Raw genomic sequence first — 18,495 nt, 5'->3', positions numbered from 1 at the left:
AGAAAACGCTTCCCTCTGTAGTAATAGATTGGGAGTATGTCGTTCTCACACTGCAGCCATTATCAATTCTATCTGCATTCCGGGCAGCGGCAGTATAAGGACCTACCACCAGGGGGCACTGCTGAGCAACATCCAGCGTCTGCAGCTTCATCATCACGTGTAAGCCACAATGCGGTCAGTGACCGGATAAATCACACAAACACAAGCCACTTGGTATAACAAATTACATGTATGAACCATACAATACAATTAGACGCCCCAAATGTACAGGTATAAAATCTATAAGTACAAATGAAACATAAAAATGGCAAAAGTACAAAGTTAAAACATAACGTGCGAGCATCACCAATTGTTTAATGACTGCCGAATACTATAGCAGGCAGTTGGTGAATTAACTTGCACCGATGGTCGGAGAATATCGGGCTTGCACCGATGGTCACCGTGTTGAGAACTCAGAAAAATGCAGGCACTATGGTAGCGTCTGGAAACGGAGGAGCGCCGCTACAAAGCTCACACACAGCTGTGTGACCTATGGCACTGACAACCTGAACACTGAGCAGCAAGAAGTTTTAAACCCCATGGTGACACAGGATTGGCTGGGAGTGTCAGCTGATGCTCAGGCTGGGTGGAATTGGTCAGGGACTGCTCAGCTGACACTAAGCAAGATGGTGTCATCCATGTTGCTGGGCTGGCAGGAGCATTGCACACAGAGGACCCAGCCCCAACCACTGAGACTGCTGCAGCCGTGCGATTAGCATGCTGGACCCTCACAAGCGGCCTGACAGGTAGGAAACGGGACTGACCTTAGCAGCGTCCCCAGGGGCAGTGACAGCCGTGATTCATAAAAGTTTGGGATCCAATGCCTTAATGTGTTCTAAACTCTATAATCCTCACAGGTCACTTCATGTGTCCAGCACTATATACCCCTCACAGGTCTCTTCTTCATGTGTCCAGCGCTATATACCCCTCGCAGGTCTTCTTGTGCCCAGCGCTATATAACCCTCACTGGTCTCTTCTTCATGTGTCCAGCGCTATATACCCCTCACTGGTCTCTTCTTCATGTGTCCAGTGCTATATACCCATCACAGGTCTCTTCTTCATGTGTCCAGCACTGTATACCCATCACAGGTCTCTTCTTCATGTGTCCAGCACTGTATACCCATCACAGGTCTCTTTTTCATGTGTCCAGCGCTATATACCCCTCACAGGTCTCTTCTTCATGTGTCCAGCACTATATACCCCTCACAGGTCTCTTCTTCATGTGTCCAGCACTATATATACCCCTCACAGGTCTCTTCTTCGTGTGTCCTGCACTATATACACCTCACAGGTCTCTTCTTCATGTGTCCAGCACTATATATACCCCTCACTGGTCTCTTCTTTATGTGTCCAGCACTGTATACCCATCACAGGTCTCTTCTTCATGTGTCCAGCACTGTATACCCATCACAGGTCTCTTCTTCATGTGTCCAGCGCTATATACCCCTCACAGGTCTCTTCTTCATGTGTCCAGCACTATATACCCCTCACAGGTCTCTTCCTCATGTGTCCAGCACTATATATACCCCTCACAGGTCTCTTCTTCATGTGTCCAGCACTATATATACCCCTCACAGGTCTCTTCTTCGTGTGTCCTGCACTATATACACCTCACAGGTCTCTTCTTCATGTGTCCAGCACTATATATACCCCTCACTGGTCTCTTCTTTATGTGTCCAGCACTGTATACCCATCACAGGTCTCTTCTTCATGTGTCCAGCGCTATATACCCCTCACAGGTCTCTTCCTCATGTGTCCAGCACTATATATACCCCTCACAGGTCTCTTCTTCATGTGTCCAGCACTATATATACCCCTCACAGGTCTCTTCTTCGTGTGTCCTGCACTATATACACCTCACAGGTCTCTTCTTCATGTGTCCAGCACTATATATACCCCTCACAGGTCTCTTCTTCGTGTGTCCTGCACTATATACCCCTCACAGGTCTCTTCTTCATGTGTCCAGCACTATATATACCCCTCACAGGTCTCTTCTTCATGTGTCCGGCGCTATATATACCCCTCACAGGTCTCTTCTTCATGTGTCCTGCACTATATATACCCCTCACAGGTCTCTTCTTCATGTGTCCAGCGCTATATACCCCTCACAGGTCTTGTCTTCTCCGTGTGTCCTGCGCTATATACCTCTCACAGGTATCTTCTTTGTGTGTCCAGCGCTATATATCCCTCACAGATCTCTTCTTCGTGTGTCCAGCGCTATATACCCCTCACAGATCTCTTCTTCGTGTGTTCAGTGTTGTGTAAACTTAAAATTGTCTGATTCTGAGTCACAATTATTTCCAACAGAGCGTGTAATTCCCTAGTACCGAGGTTCTCATATGGTGTGCGGTGGCTCTCTGGGTGCCTCGGGACACTTGCAGGGGTGCCTCGGATTGTCGGTCCAGGACCAATTAAAAATATTTATGGTCAGTGTAATAGACAAAACCAGCGCTGGCGGCTGTCAGTCATATAATATAATGGACAAACAGAAGCAAATCCCGTCCCTCACCCCATAACTGACCCTAAGAATGACGTATAAACACAATCTACTTCATTTCATGTCTCTTTTCTGCATTTCTCAATAAGATACTTTTGGCCCAGCGGAGCCGTGAAAAGAATTCTGATGGTTTAGGCGCCGTGATTCAAAAAGTATGAGGAACCTCTGCCCTAAGTGACGCAGCACATTTGTCCCATAATGTCATATGACTGACTGCGCTGCATTGACTGGGAGGTGGCTAAACGGATGCAAGATCTTCCGTCTGATGAGTGTTTTATAGGGTGACATAGCAGTGGTTACAGGGTGAGACCGGAGTGTTACAGGAGTATTATGGGTGACAGGACTGGCTACAGGGTGACATAGCAGTGGTTACAGGGTGAGACCGGAGTGTTACAGAAGTATTATGGGTGACATAGGACTGGTTACAGGGTGACATAGCAGCGGTTACAGGGTGAGACCGGAGTGTTACAGGAGTATTATGGGTGACATAGCAGTGGTTACAGGGTGAGACCGGAGTGTTACAGGAGTATTATGGGTGACAGGACTGGCTACAGGGTGACATAGCAGTGGTTACAGGGTGAGACCGGAGTGTTACAGAAGTATTATGGGTGACATAGGACTGGTTACAGGGTGACATAGCAGCGGTTACAGGGTGAGACTGGAGTGTTACAGGAGTATTATGGGTGACATAGGACTAGTTACAGGGTGACATAGCAGCGGTTACAGGGTGAGACCGGAGTGTTACAGGAGGATTATGGGTGACATAGGACTGGTTACAGGGTGACATAGCGGTTACAGGGTGAGACCGGAGTGTTACAGGAGTATTATGGGTGACATAGGACTGGTTACAGGGTGACATAGCAGCGGTTACAGGGTGAGACTGGAGTGTTACAGGAGTATTATGGGTGACATAGGACTAGTTACAGGGTGACATAGCAGCGGTTACAGGGTGAGACCGGAGTGTTACAGGAGGATTATGGGTGACATAGGACTGGTTACAGGGTGACATAGCGGTTACAGGGTGAGATCGGAGTGTTACAGGAGTATTATGGGTGACATAGGACTGGTTACAGGGTGAGACCGGAGTGTTACAGAAGTATTATGTGTGACATAGGACTGGTTACAGGGTGACATAGCAGCGGTTACAGGGTGAGACCGGAGTGTTACAGGAGTATTATGGGTGACATAGGACTGGTTACAGGGTGACATAGCAGTGGTTACAGGGTGAGACCGGAGTGTTACAGGAGTATTATGGGTGACATAGGACTGGTTACAGGGTGAGACTGGAGTGTTACAGGAGTATTATGGGTGACATAGGACTGGTTACAGGGTGACACAGGAGCGGTTACAGGGTGAGTCTGAAGTGTTACAGGAGTATTATCGGTGACATAGGACTGGTTACGGAGTGACACAGGAGCGGTTACAGGGTGAGACCGAAGTGTTACAGGAGTATTATCGGTGACATAGGACTAGTTACAGGGTGACACAGGAGCGGTTACAGGGTGAGACCGAAGTGTTACAGGAGTATTATCGGTGACATAGGACTGGTTATGGGGTGACACAGGAGCGATTACAGGTTGAGACCGAAGTGTTACAGGAGTATTATCGGTGACATAGGACTGGTTATGTGGTGACAAAGGAGCGGTTACAGGGTGAGACCGAAGTGTTACAGGAGTATTATCGGTGACATAGGACTGGTTATGGGGTGACACAGGAGCGGTTACAGGTTGAGACCGAAGTGTTACAGGAGTATTATCGGTGACATAGTACTAGTTACAGGGTGACACAGGAGCGGTTACAGGATGAGACTGAAGTGTTACAGGAGTATTATGGGCGACATAGGACTGGTTATGGGGTGACAAAGGAGCGGTTACAGGGTGAGACCGAAGTGTTACAGGAGTATTATGGGCGACATAGGACTGGTTATGGGGTGACAAAGGAGCGGTTACAGGGTGAGACCGAAGTGTTACAGGAGTATTATGGGTGACATAGGACTGGTTATGGGGTGACAAAGTAACTAGTCCTATGTCACCGATAATACTCCTGTAACACTTCGGTCTCACCCTGTGTGAGACCGAAGTGTTACAGGAGTATTATCGGTGACATAGGACTAGTTACGGAGTGACACAGGAGCGGTTACAGGGTGAGACCCTTGTTCGCGCACATTGGCGGCCATACTCTGACAGCAATTCTGCATCTAGCATGGGGCTGGTGCAACGGCTGATGCTGCTGTCGATGCTGTGGACGTTTCAGACGCTTGTGCGCTAGGGGAAGGGCCGTAAGAAAGGAATAGTGTATGTACAAATGACGATGTTAGTGTCACACATGGGTTTGTGTGTTGTTATAGGCAGGTAAGCTCAGGGCAGAGGCCAGGGCTGGCGTTCGTTCCCTCTTCCCTGGAATAATACATAGAGTGCTGGAGAAGCCAGGGGTAACCCGCAGTGCAGCCGCGTCGGAGACAATGGCTTCCTGGGTGGAGTAAGACGTGAGATTTATTAATGGACTATAAAGGGACTGGGCTCATTGTGACAGCAGTCTAAATACAGCTCTGTCCCCAGACTGACTCTGAGCCGGGAACAGGAAGAGGATAAGAGGATGTTGTGCTCACTCACACTATATGACGGGCCCAGGGAGACCTCCTCATGATAAGGACTGAAACCTAAACAAAAATACCAGAGGAATTTCCTAGCTTTCATTAGATAGAGAGCGAGGGGCCGGCAGGCTGGCGCGCAGAGGGGACGCGGGAACACTCGCCAGACTCTTCCCTGATTGGCTGCTCAGCTGTCACATTCCAGCAGTAACAGTATGCTCATCTCTGTCATATGCCATAATGCCACTACAGTCCCTGTGCAGGGCGGATACCGGGAATTACACCTGTGTGCAGGGCGGATACCGGGAATTACACCTGTGTGCACGGCAAATACCGGTAATTACACCTGTGTGCAGGCCAGATACCGGGAATTACACCTGTGTGCAGGCCGGATACCGGGAATTACACCTGTGTACAGGGCAGGTACTGGGAATTACACCTGTGTGCAAGGCGGATACCGGGAATTACACCTGTGTACGGAGTGGGTACCGGGAATTACACCTGTGTACAGGGCGGATACCGGGAATTACACCTGTGTGCAGGGCGGATACCGGGAATTACACTTGTGTACGGAGCAGGTACCGGGAATTACACCTGTGTACAGGGCGGGTACCGGGAATTACACCTGTGTACAGGGCAGGTACCGGGAATTACACCTGTGTGCAGGGCGGATACCGGGAATTACACCTGTGTGCAGGGCGGATACCGGGAATTACACCAAGTGTACAGGGCAGGTACCGAGAATTACACCAGGTGTACAGGACAGGTACTGAGAATCACACCAGGTGTACAGGACAGGTACTGAGAATTACACCAGGTGTACAGGGCAGGTACTGAGAATTACACCTGTGTACAGGGCAGGTACTGAGAATTACACCAGGTGTACAGGACAGGTGCTGAGAATTACACCAGGTGTACAGGACAGGCACTGAGAATTACACCAGGTGTACAGGACAGGTACTGAGAATTACACCAGGTGTACAGGGCAGGTGCTGAGAATTACACCAGGTGTACAGGACAGGTACTGAGTATTACACCAGGTGTACAAAACAGGTACTGAGAATTACACCAGGTGTACAGGGCAGGTGCTGAGAATTACACCAGGTGTACAGGGCGGATACTGAGAATTACACCAGGTGTACAGGACAGGTACTGAGAATTACACCAGGTGTACAGGGCAGGTGCTGAGAATTACACCAGGTGTACAGGGCAGGTGCTGAGAATTATACCAGGTGTACAGGGCAGGTGCTGAGAATTACACCAGGTGTACAGGGCAGGTACTGAGAATTACACCAGGTGTACAGGGCAGGTGCTGAGAATTACACCAGGTGTACAGGACAGGTACTGAGAATTACACCAGGTGTACAGGGCAGGTACTGAGAATTACACCAGGTGTACAGGGCAGGTACTGAGAATTACACCAGGTGTACAGGGCGGAAACTGAGAATTACACCAGGTGTACAGGGCGGATACTGAGAATTACACCAGGTGTACAGGACAGGTACTGAGAATTACACCAGGTGTACAGGACAGGTACTGAGAATTACACCAGGTGTACAGGACAGGTGCTGAGAATTACACCAGGTGTACAGGGCGGATACTGAGAATTACACCAGGTGTACAGGACATGTACTTAGAATTACACCAGGTGTACAGGACATGTACTGAGAATTACCCCAGGTGTACAGGACAGGTACTGAGAATTACACCTGTGTACAGGACATGTACTGAGAATTACACCAGGTGTACAGGGCAGGTGCTGAGAATTACACCATGTGTACAGGGCAGGTGCTGAGAATTACACCAGGTGTACAGGGCAGGGCTGAGAATTACACCAGGTGTACAGGGCAGGTACTGAGAATTACACCAGGTGTACAGGGCAGATGCTGAGAATTACACCAGGTGTACAGGGCAGGTGCTGAGAATTACACCAGGTGTACAGGGCAGGTGCTGAGAATTACACCAGGTGTACAGGGCGGATACTGAGAATTACACCAGGTGTACAGGACAGGTACTGAGAATTACACCAGGTGTACAGGACAGGTACTGAGAATTACACCAGGTGTACAGGACAGGTACTGAGAATTACACCAGGTGTACAGGACAGGTGCTGAGAATTACACCAGGTGTACAGGGCAGGTGCTGAGAATTACACCAGGTGTACAGGACATGTACTGAGAATTACACCATGTGTACAGGACATGTACTGAGAATTACACCAGGTGTACAGGGCAGGTGCTGAGAATTACACCATGTGTACAGGACAGGTGCTGAGAATTACACCAGGTGTACAGGGCAGGTGCTGAGAATTACACCAGGTGTACAGGACATGTACTGAGAATTACACCAGGTGTACAGGACAGGTGCTGAGAATTACACCATGTGTACAGGACAGGTGCTGAGAATTACACCAGGTGTACAGGGCAGGTACTGAGAATTACACCAGGGGTACAGGGCAGGTGCTGAGAATTACACCAGGTGTACAGGGCAGGTGCTGAGAATTACACCAGGTGTACAGGGCAGGTACTGAGAATTACACCAGGTGTACAGGACAGGTACTGAGAATTACACCAGGTGTACAGGGCAGGTGCTGAGAATTACACCAGGTGTACAGGGCAGGTACTGAGAATTACACCAGGTGTACAGGGCAGGTGCTGAGAATTACACCAGGTGTACAGGGCAGGTACTGAGAATTACACCAGGTGTACAGGGCAGGTACTGAGAATTACACCAGGGGTACAGGGCAGGTGCTGAGAATTACACCAGGTGTACAGGGCAGGTGCTGAGAATTACACCAGGTGTACAGGGCAGGTACTGAGAATTACACCAGGTGTACAGGGCAGGTGCTGAGAATTACACCAGGTGTACAGGGCGGGTACTGAGAATTACACCAGGTGTACAGGGCAGGTGCTGAGAATTACACCAGGTGTACAGGGCAGGTACTGAGAATTACACCAGGTGTACAGGACAGGTACTGAAAATTACACCAGGTGTACAGGACAGGTGCTGAGAATTACACCAGGTGTACAGGACAGGTACTGAGAATTACACCTGTGTACAGGACAGGTGCTGAGAATTACACCAGGTGTACAGGGCAGGTACTGAGAATTACACCAGGTGTACAGGACATGGGAAAACGGCCATGACATGCCTGCGTTTCCTGGTGCACACCCACCAACGCGGCGTCACAGCTCCCGGATGCCCGCCGGTATGTACAGAATAAAGGGCAGTTACTGAGAATTGCAGCACACAGAACATCACGGCTACATAGGGCCTGTTCCAGAGACATACGCAGCCAGATCTGCGGGGCCGCCCAGCTGTCAGCGCTCAGAGTCACAGCATCGGTCTGTGGCATAGAGCTGACGCTCCCGGGGTAACAGGAGGACGGCGCTCACACAGGAGATACCGCCATAGGGCCGGTGGTGATAACCGCTATATACCGGCACGCTCATGCCCGGATATAGGGGTCTATTCATGAAGCAGTGATGAGAGGGGAGACGTTGCCCATGGTAACCAATCAGCTGCTTCGTACAATTGTATAGTATGCAAGTTATAAATGTTACTTCAATGCTGATTGGTTGCCATGGGCAACTTCTCCACTCTTATCACTGCTTCTTGAATACACCCCATAGTGAGACTGGCATTAACCCTTTGCACTCTGATGCCCGGGTTATATATTCCAGTTACATAGCCGGGATCAGCAGAGAGCTCCGCAGTAAATGTGTATGTGATCATCACACCTGGGAATATAAGGGGACATTTACTAAGCAGTGATAAGAGTGGAGAAGTGGCCATAGCAACCAATCAGCACTGAAGTAACATCTATAATTTGCATACTATAAAATGATACAGAGCTGCTGATTGGTTGATGGGGCCATTTCTCCACTGGCTCACTTCTCCACTCTTATCACTGCTTAGTAAATGTCCCCCATTGTCCGTTTAATAACAGTTTTACTGACGGCCTATGTATTGCTGACGCGCTGTAATGTTACATGTAGATAATGTGTCCGGAGGTGACAGTAGAAGCTGGGTGTAGAGGGGCTCATGAATTACACTTTGTTGGGGTGAGTATTTTACTGACGGGTGAGAGTGCAGCTGCCCTTGTACTGATGCCAGCAGTGCTGCGCGGGAGGAGACGTGCCAGCTGGTCAGTAGTGGGGCGCAGGAGGAGACGTGCCAGCTGGTCAGTAGTGGGGTGCGGGAGGAGACGTGCCAGCTGGTCAGTAGTGGGGCACAGGAGGAGACGTGCCAGCTGGTCAGTAGGGGGGTGCAGGAGGAGACGTGCCAGCTGGTCAGTAGTGGGGCGCAGGAGGAGACGTGCCAGCTGGTCAGTAGGGGGGCGCAGGAGGAGACGTGCCAGCTGGTCAGTAGTGGGGTGCGGGAGGAGACGTGCCAGCTGGTCAGTAGTGGGGCACAGGAGGAGACGTGCCAGCTGGTCAGTAGGGGGGTGCAGGAGGAGACGTGCCAGCTGGTCAGTAGTGGGGCGCAGGAGGAGACGTGCCAGCTGGTCAGTAGGGGGGTGCAGGAGGAGACGTGCCAGCTGGTCAGTAGTGGGGCGCAGGAGGAGACGTGCCAGCTGGTCAGTAGTGGGGCGCAGGAGGAGACGTGCCAGCTGGTCAGTAGTGGGGCGCAGGAGGAGACGTGCCAGCTGGTCAGTAGTGGGGCGCAGGAGGAGACGTGCCAGCTGGTCAGTAGTGAGGCGCAGGAGGAGACGTGCCAGCTGGTCAGTAGTGAGGCGCAGGAGGAGACGTGCCAGCTGGTCAGTAGTGGGGCACAGGAGGAGACGTGCCAGCTGGTCAGTAGTGGGGCACAGGAGGAGACGTGCCAGCTGATCAGTAGTGGGGCACAGGAGGAGACGTGCCAGCTGGTCAGTAGTGGGGCACAGGAGGAGACGTGCCAGCTGGTCAGTAGTGGGGCGCGGAAGGAGACGTGCCAGCTGGTCAGTAGTGGGGCGCGGAAGGAGACGTGCCAGCTGGTCAGTAGTGGGGCGCAGGAGGAGACGTGCCAGCTGGTCAGTAGTGAGGCGCAGGAGGAGACGTGCCAGCTGGTCAGTAGTGGGGCACAGGAGGAGACGTGCCAGCTGGTCAGTAGTGGGGCGCAGGAGGAGACGTGCCAGCTGGTCAGTAGTGAGGCGCAGGAGGAGACGTGCCAGCTGGTCAGTAGTGAGGCGCAGGAGGAGACGTGCCAGCTGGTCAGTAGTGGGGCGCAGGAGGAGACGTGCCAGCTGGTCAGTAGTGGGGCGCAGGAGGAGACGTGCCAGCTGGTCAGTAGTGGGGCACAGGAGGAGACGTGCCAGCTGGTCAGTAGTGGGGCGCAGGAGGAGACGTGCCAGCTGGTCAGTAGTGAGGCGCAGGAGGAGACGTGCCAGCTGGTCAGTAGTGGGGCACAGGAGGAGACGTGCCAGCTGGTCAGTAGTGGGGCACAGGAGGAGACGTGGTAGCTGGTCAGTAGTGGGGCACAGGAGGAGACGTGCCAGCTGGTCAGTAGTGGGGCACAGGAGGAGACGTGGTAGCTGGTCAGTAGTGAGGCGCAGGAGGAGACGTGCCAGCTGGTCAGTAGTGGGGCACAGGAGGAGACGTGCCAGCTGGTCAGTAGTGGGGCACAGGAGGAGACGTGGTAGCTGGTCAGTAGTGGGGCACAGGAGGAGACGTGCCAGCTGGTCAGTAGTGGGGCACAGGAGGAGACGTGGTAGCTGGTCAGTAGTGGGGCACAGGAGGAGACGTGTCAGCTGGTCAGTTGTGGGGCACAGGAGGAGACGTGGTAGCTGGTCAGTAGTGGGGCACAGGAGGAGACGTGCCAGCTGGTCAGTAGTGGGGCACAGGAGGAGACGTGGTAGCTGGTCAGTAGTGGGGCACAGGAGGAGACGTGTCAGCTGGTCAGTAGTGGGGCACAGGAGGAGACGTGGTAGCTGGTCAGTAGTGGGGCGCAGGAGGAGACGTGCCAGCTGGTCAGTAGTGGGGCACAGGAGGAGACGTGGCAGCTGGTCAGTAGGCCCCGGCATGCAGTACTGGTGTAACGTGGCACACAAGGGGTTATAGAACGCTGTATCTGCTCATTTCCTTCCCTGTAATGTTTACTGAGTCTGAGACTTCCCCAGGAGATAAGGAGATCAGGCTGGCGCCTGTGCCGCCCCCACCCGAGTGTCCAGCAAGGCCCACAGCTCTGCATAGCACATGGAGACACATTATTACTGTGTATGAGCATCTGAGGCAGCGCTGTACAGAGACTGCTTCATCAGCTGTGCTTCCATCTCCCGGCTATCCCCGAGCTGTGGGGTGATATCACCCATCTATCCCGAGCTGTGGGCTGGTGTCACCCATCTATCCCGAGCCGTGGGCTGGTGTCACCCATCTATCCCCGAGCCGTAGGGTGATATCACCCATCTATCCCGAGCCGTGGGCTGGTGTCACCCATCTATCCCCGAGCCGTGGGCTGGTGTCACCCATCTATCCCCGAGCCGTGGGCTGGTGTCACCCATCTATCCCGAGCCGTGGGCTGGTGTCACCCATCTATCCCCGAGCCGTGGGCTGGTGTCACCCATCTATCCCCGAACTGTGGGCTGGTGTCACCCATCTATCCCCGAACTGTGGGCTGGTGTCACCCATCTATCCCCGAGCCGTGGGCTGGTGTCACCCATCTATCCCCGAACTGTGGGCTGGTGTCACCCATCTATCCCCGGGCAGGATATGGCACACACAGTCCGGGACACGGCACACACAGTCAGGGACACGGCACACACAGTCCGGGACACGGCACACACAGTCCGGGACACGGCACACACAGTCCGGGACACGGCACACACAGTCCGGGACACGGCACACACAGTCCGGGATATGGCACACACAGTCCGGGACACGGCACACACAGTCCGGGACACGGCACACACAGTCAGGGATATGGCACACACAGTCCGGGACACGGCACACACAGTCCGGGACACGGCACACACAGTCCGGGACACGGCACACACAGTCTGGGACACGGCAAACACAGTCAGGGATACGGCACACACAGTCCGGAACACGGCACACACAGTCCGGAACACGGCACACACAGTCCGGAACACGGCACACACAGTCTGGAACACGGCACACACAGTCAGGGATATGGCACACGGCTCACACAGTCCGGGACACGGCACACACAGTCCGGGACACGGCACACACAGTCCGGGACACGGCACACACAGTCCGGGACACGGCACACACAGTCCGGGACACGGCACACACAGTCCGGGACACGGCACACACAGTCAGGGATATGGCACACACAGTCCGGGACACGGCACACACAGTCCGGGACACAGCACACACAGGGATATGGCACACACAGTCCGGGACACGGCACACACAGTCAGGGATATGGCACACACAGTCCGGAACACGGCACACACAGTCCGGAACATGGCACACACAGTCCGGAACACGGCACACACAGTCCGGGACATGTTACACGGCTCACACAGTCCGGGACACGGCACACACAGTCAGGGATATGGCACACCGCACACACAGTCCGGGACACGGCACACACAGTCAGGGATATGGCACACACAGTCTGGGACACAGCAAACACAGTCAGGGATATGGCACACACAGTCCGGGACACGGCACACACAGTCAGGGATATGGCACACACAGTCCGGGACACGGCACACACAGTCCGGGACACGGCACACACAGTCCGGGACACGGCACACACAGTCTGGGACACGGCAAACACAGTCAGGGATATGGCACACACAGTCCGGAACACGGCACACACAGTCCGGAACACGGCACACACAGTCCGGAACACGGCACACACAGTCCGGAACACGGCACACACAGTCCGGAACACGGCACACACAGTCAGGGATATGGCACACACAGTCCGGGACACGGCACACACAGTCAGGGATATGGCACACACAGTCCGGGACACGGCACACACAGTCAGGGATACGGCACACACAGTCCGGGACACGGCACACACAGTCCGGGACACGGCACACACAGTCTGGGACACGGCAAACACAGTCAGGGATATGGCACACACAGTCCGGAACACGGCACACACAGTCCGGAACACGGCACACACAGTCCGGAACACGGCACACACAGTCCGGGATATGGCACACACAGTCCGGGACACGGCACACACAGTCAGGGATATGGCACACACAGTCCGGGACACGGCACACACAGTCCGGGACACGGCACACACAGTCCGGGACACGGCACACACAGTCCGGGACACGGCACACACAGTCCGGGACACGGCACACACAGTCCGGGACACGGCACACACAGTCAGGATTATGGCACACACAGTCCGGAACACGGCACACACAGTCCGGAACACGGCACACACAGTCAGGGATATGGCACACACAGTCAGGGATATGGCACACCGCACACACAGTCAGGGATATGGCACACGGCACACACAGTCCGGGACACGGCACACACAGTCAGGGACACGGCACACACAGTCAGGGATATGGCACACCGCACACACAGTCAGGGATATGGCACACGGCACACACAGTCCGGGACACGGCACACACAGTCAGGGATATGGCACACCGCACACACAGTCAGGGATATGGCACACACAGTCCGGGACACGGCACACACAGTCCGGGACACGGCACACACAGTCCGGGACACGGCACACACAGTCAGGGATATGGCACACACAGTCCGGGACACGGCACACACAGTCAGGGATATGGCACACACAGTCCGGAACACGGCACACACAGTCCGGGACACGGCACACACAGTCAGGGATATGGCACACGGCACACACAGTCCGGGACATGGTACACGGCTCACACAGTCCGGGACACGGCACACACAGTCCGGGACACGGCACACACAGTCCGGGACACGGCACACACAGTCCGGGACACGGCACACACAGTCCGGGACACGGCACACACAGTCCGGGACACGGCACACACAGTCCGGGACACGGCACACGACACGGCACACACAGTCCGGGACACGGCACACACAGTCCGGGACACGGCACACACAGTCAGGGATATGGCACACACAGTCCGGGACACGGCACACACAGTCCGGGACACGGCACACACAGTCCGGGACACGGCACACACAGTCTGGGACACGGCAAACACAGTCAGGGATATGGCACACACAGTCCGGAACACGGCACACACAGTCCGGAACACGGCACACACAGTCAGGGATATGGCACACACAGTCCCGGACACGGCACACACAGTCAGGGATATGGCACACACAGTCCGGGACACGGCACACAGTCCGGGACACGGCACACACAGTCAGGGATATGGCACACACAGTCCGGAACACGGCACACACAGTCCGGAACACGGCACACACAGTCCGGAACACGGCACACACAGTCCGGAAAACGGCACACACAGTCAGGGATATGGCACACCGCACACACAGTCAGGGATATGGCACACGGCACACACAGTCCGGGACACGGCACACACAGTCAGGGACACGGCACACACAGTCAGGGATATGGCACACCGCACACACAGTCAGGGATATGGCACACGGCACACACAGTCAGGGATATGGCACACACAGTCAGGGACACGGCACACACAGTCCGGGACACGGCACACACAGTCCGGGACACGGCACACACAGTCCGGGACACGGCACACACAGTCCGGGACACGGCACACGACACGGCACACACAGTCCGGGACACGGCACACACAGTCCGGGACACGGCACACACAGTCAGGGATATGGCACACACAGTCCGGGACACGGCACACACAGTCCGGGACACGGCACACACAGTCCGGGACACGGCACACACAGTCTGGGACACGGCAAACACAGTCAGGGATATGGCACACACAGTCCGGAACACGGCACACACAGTCCGGAACACGGCACACACAGTCAGGGATATGGCACACACAGTCCCGGACACGGCACACACAGTCAGGGATATGGCACACACAGTCCGGGACACGGCACACAGTCCGGGACACGGCACACACAGTCAGGGATATGGCACACACAGTCCGGAACACGGCACACACAGTCCGGAACACGGCACACACAGTCCGGAACACGGCACACACAGTCCGGAAAACGGCACACACAGTCAGGGATATGGCACACCGCACACACAGTCAGGGATATGGCACACGGCACACACAGTCCGGGACACGGCACACACAGTCAGGGACACGGCACACACAGTCAGGGATATGGCACACCGCACACACAGTCAGGGATATGGCACACGGCACACACAGTCAGGGATATGGCACACACAGTCAGGGACACGGCACACACAGTCCGGGACACGGCACACACAGTCCGGGACACGGCACACACAGTCCGGGACACGGCACACACAGTCCGGGACACGGCACACACAGTCAGGGATATGGCACACACAGTCCGGGACACGGCACACACAGTCCGGGACACGGCACACACAGTCAGGGATATGGCACACACAGTCCGGAATACGGCACACATAGTCCGGGACACGGCACACACAGTCCGGGACATGGTACACGGCACACACAGTCCGGGACACGGCACACACAGTCAGGGATATGGCACACACAGTCCGGGACACGGCACACACAGTCAGGGATATGGCACACCGCACACACAGTCCGGGACACGGCACACACAGTCAGGGATATGGCACACACAGTCCGGGACACGGCACACACAGTCAGGGATATGGCACACACAGTCCGGGACACGGCACACACAGTCAGGATTATGGCACACGGCGCACACAGTCCGGGACACGGCACACACAGTCAGGGATATGGCACACACAGTCCGGGACACGGCACACACAGTCAGGGATATGGCACACCGCACACACAGTCCGGGACACGGCACACACAGTCAGGGATATGGCACACACAGTCCGGGACACGGCACACACAGTCCGGGACACTGCACACACAGTCCGGGACACGGCACACACAGTCCGGGACACGGCACACACAGTCCGGGACACGGCACACACAGTCAGGATTATGGCACACGGCGCACACAGTCCGGGACACGGCACACACAGTCAGGGATATGGCACACCGCACACACAGTCAGGGATATGGCACACGGCACACACAGTCCGGGACACGGCACACACAGTCCGGGATATGGCACACCGCACACACAGTCCGGGACACGGCACACACAGTCAGGGATATGGCACACACAGTCCGGGATATGGCACACCGCACACACAGTCTGGGACACGGCACACACAGTCCGGGACACGGCACACACAGTCCGGGACACGGCACACACAGTCCGGGACACGGCACACACAGTCCGGGATATGGCACACACAGTCCGGGACACGGCACACACAGTCCGGGACACGGCACACACAGTCCGGGACATGGCACGCGGCGCACACAGTCAGGGATATGGCACACCGCACACACAGTCAGGGATATGGCACACGGCACACACAGTCCGGGACACGGCACACACAGTCCGGGACACGGCACACACAGTCCGGGATATGGCACACACAGTCCGGGATATGGCACACACAGTCCGGGACATGGTACACACAGTCCGGGACACGGCACACACAGTCCGGGACACGGCACACACAGTCCGGGACACGGCACACACAGTCAGGGACACGGCACACACAGTCCGGGATATGGCACACACAGTCCGGGACACGGCACACACAGTCCGGGATACGGCACACACAGTCCGGGACACGGCACACACAGTCCGGGATATGGCACACACAGTCCGGGACACGGCACACACAGTCCGGGACACGGCACACACAGTCCGGGACACGGCACACGCAGTCCGGGACACGGCACACGCAGTCCGGGACACGGCACACGCAGTCCGGGACACGGCACACGCAGTCCGGGACACGGCACACGCAGTCCGGGACACGGCACACGCAGTCCGGGACACGGCACACGCAGTCCGGGACACGGCACACGCAGTCAGGGACACGGCACACGCAGTCCGGGACACGGCACACACAGTCAGGGACACGGCACACACAGTCCGGGACACGGCACACACAGTCCGGGACACGGCACACACAGTCCGGGACACGGCACACACAGTCAGGGACATGGCACACACAGTCCGGAACACGGCACACACAGTCCGGAAAACGGCACACACAGTCAGGGATATGGCACACCGCACACACAGTCAGGGATATGGCACACGGCACACACAGTCCGGGACACGGCACACACAGTCAGGGACACGGCACACCGCACACACAGTCAGGGATATGGCACACGGCACACACAGTCAGGGATATGGCACACACAGTCAGGGATATGGCACACACAGTCCGGGACACGGCACACACAGTCCGGGACACGGCACACACAGTCCGGGACACGGCACACACAGTCCGGGACACGGCACACACAGTCCGGGACACGGCACACACAGTCCGGGACACGGCACACACAGTCAGGGATATGGCACACACAGTCCGGAATACGGCACACATAGTCCGGGACACGGCACACACAGTCCGGGACATGGTACACGGCACACACAGTCCGGGACACGGCACACACAGTCAGGGATATGGCACACACAGTCCGGGACACGGCACACACAGTCAGGGATATGGCACACCGCACACAGTCCGGGACACGGCACACACAGTCAGGGATATGGCACACACAGTCCGGGACACGGCACAAACAGTCAGGGATATGGCACACACAGTCCGGGACACGGCACACACAGTCAGGATTATGGCACACGGCGCACACAGTCCGGGACACGGCACACACAGTCAGGGATATGGCACACACAGTCCGGGACACGGCACACACAGTCAGGGATATGGCACACCGCACACACAGTCCGGGACACGGCACACACAGTCAGGGATATGGCACACACAGTCCGGGACACGGCACACACAGTCCGGGACACGGCACACACAGTCCGGGACACGGCACACACAGTCCGGGGACATGGCACACACAGTCAGGATTATGGCACACGGCGCACACAGTCCGGGACACGGCACACACAGTCAGGGATATGGCACACCGCACACACAGGGATATGGCACACGGCACACACAGTCCGGGACACGGCACACACAGTCCGGGATATGGCACACCGCACACACAGTCCGGGACACGGCACACACAGTCAGGGATATGGCACACACAGTCCGGGATATGGCACACCGCGCACACAGTCCGGGACACGGCACACACAGTCCGGGACACGGCACACACAGTCCGGGACACGGCACACACAGTCCGGGATATGGCACACACAGTCCGGTACACGGCACACACAGTCCGGGACACGGCACACACAGTCCGGGACATGGCACGCGGCGCACACAGTCAGGGATA

At 55.7% G+C, this 18,495-nt stretch overlaps 1 protein-coding gene across 1 annotated transcript in view; it reads left to right on the top strand.

Moving 5' to 3' along the window:
* Window positions 1–672: 672 nt before the first annotated feature.
* LOC134980040 (mothers against decapentaplegic homolog 6-like) overlaps window positions 673–18,495 on the top strand; it is a 64,088-nt gene continuing 46,265 nt past the window's right edge. Inside the window, exon 1 of the mRNA XM_063946647.1 lies at window positions 673–785. The gene's annotated coding sequence lies outside the window, so the exon portion shown is untranslated. The remainder of the gene's footprint in view (window positions 786–18,495) is intronic.

The sequence above is a fragment of the Pseudophryne corroboree genome, chromosome 12 (genome assembly GCF_028390025.1).
Source record: "Pseudophryne corroboree isolate aPseCor3 chromosome 12, aPseCor3.hap2, whole genome shotgun sequence".
Lineage (NCBI taxonomy): Eukaryota > Metazoa > Chordata > Amphibia > Anura > Myobatrachidae > Pseudophryne > Pseudophryne corroboree.
Note: the sequence above shows the minus strand (reverse complement) of the source record. Positions and strands in the feature narration are given on the sequence as shown.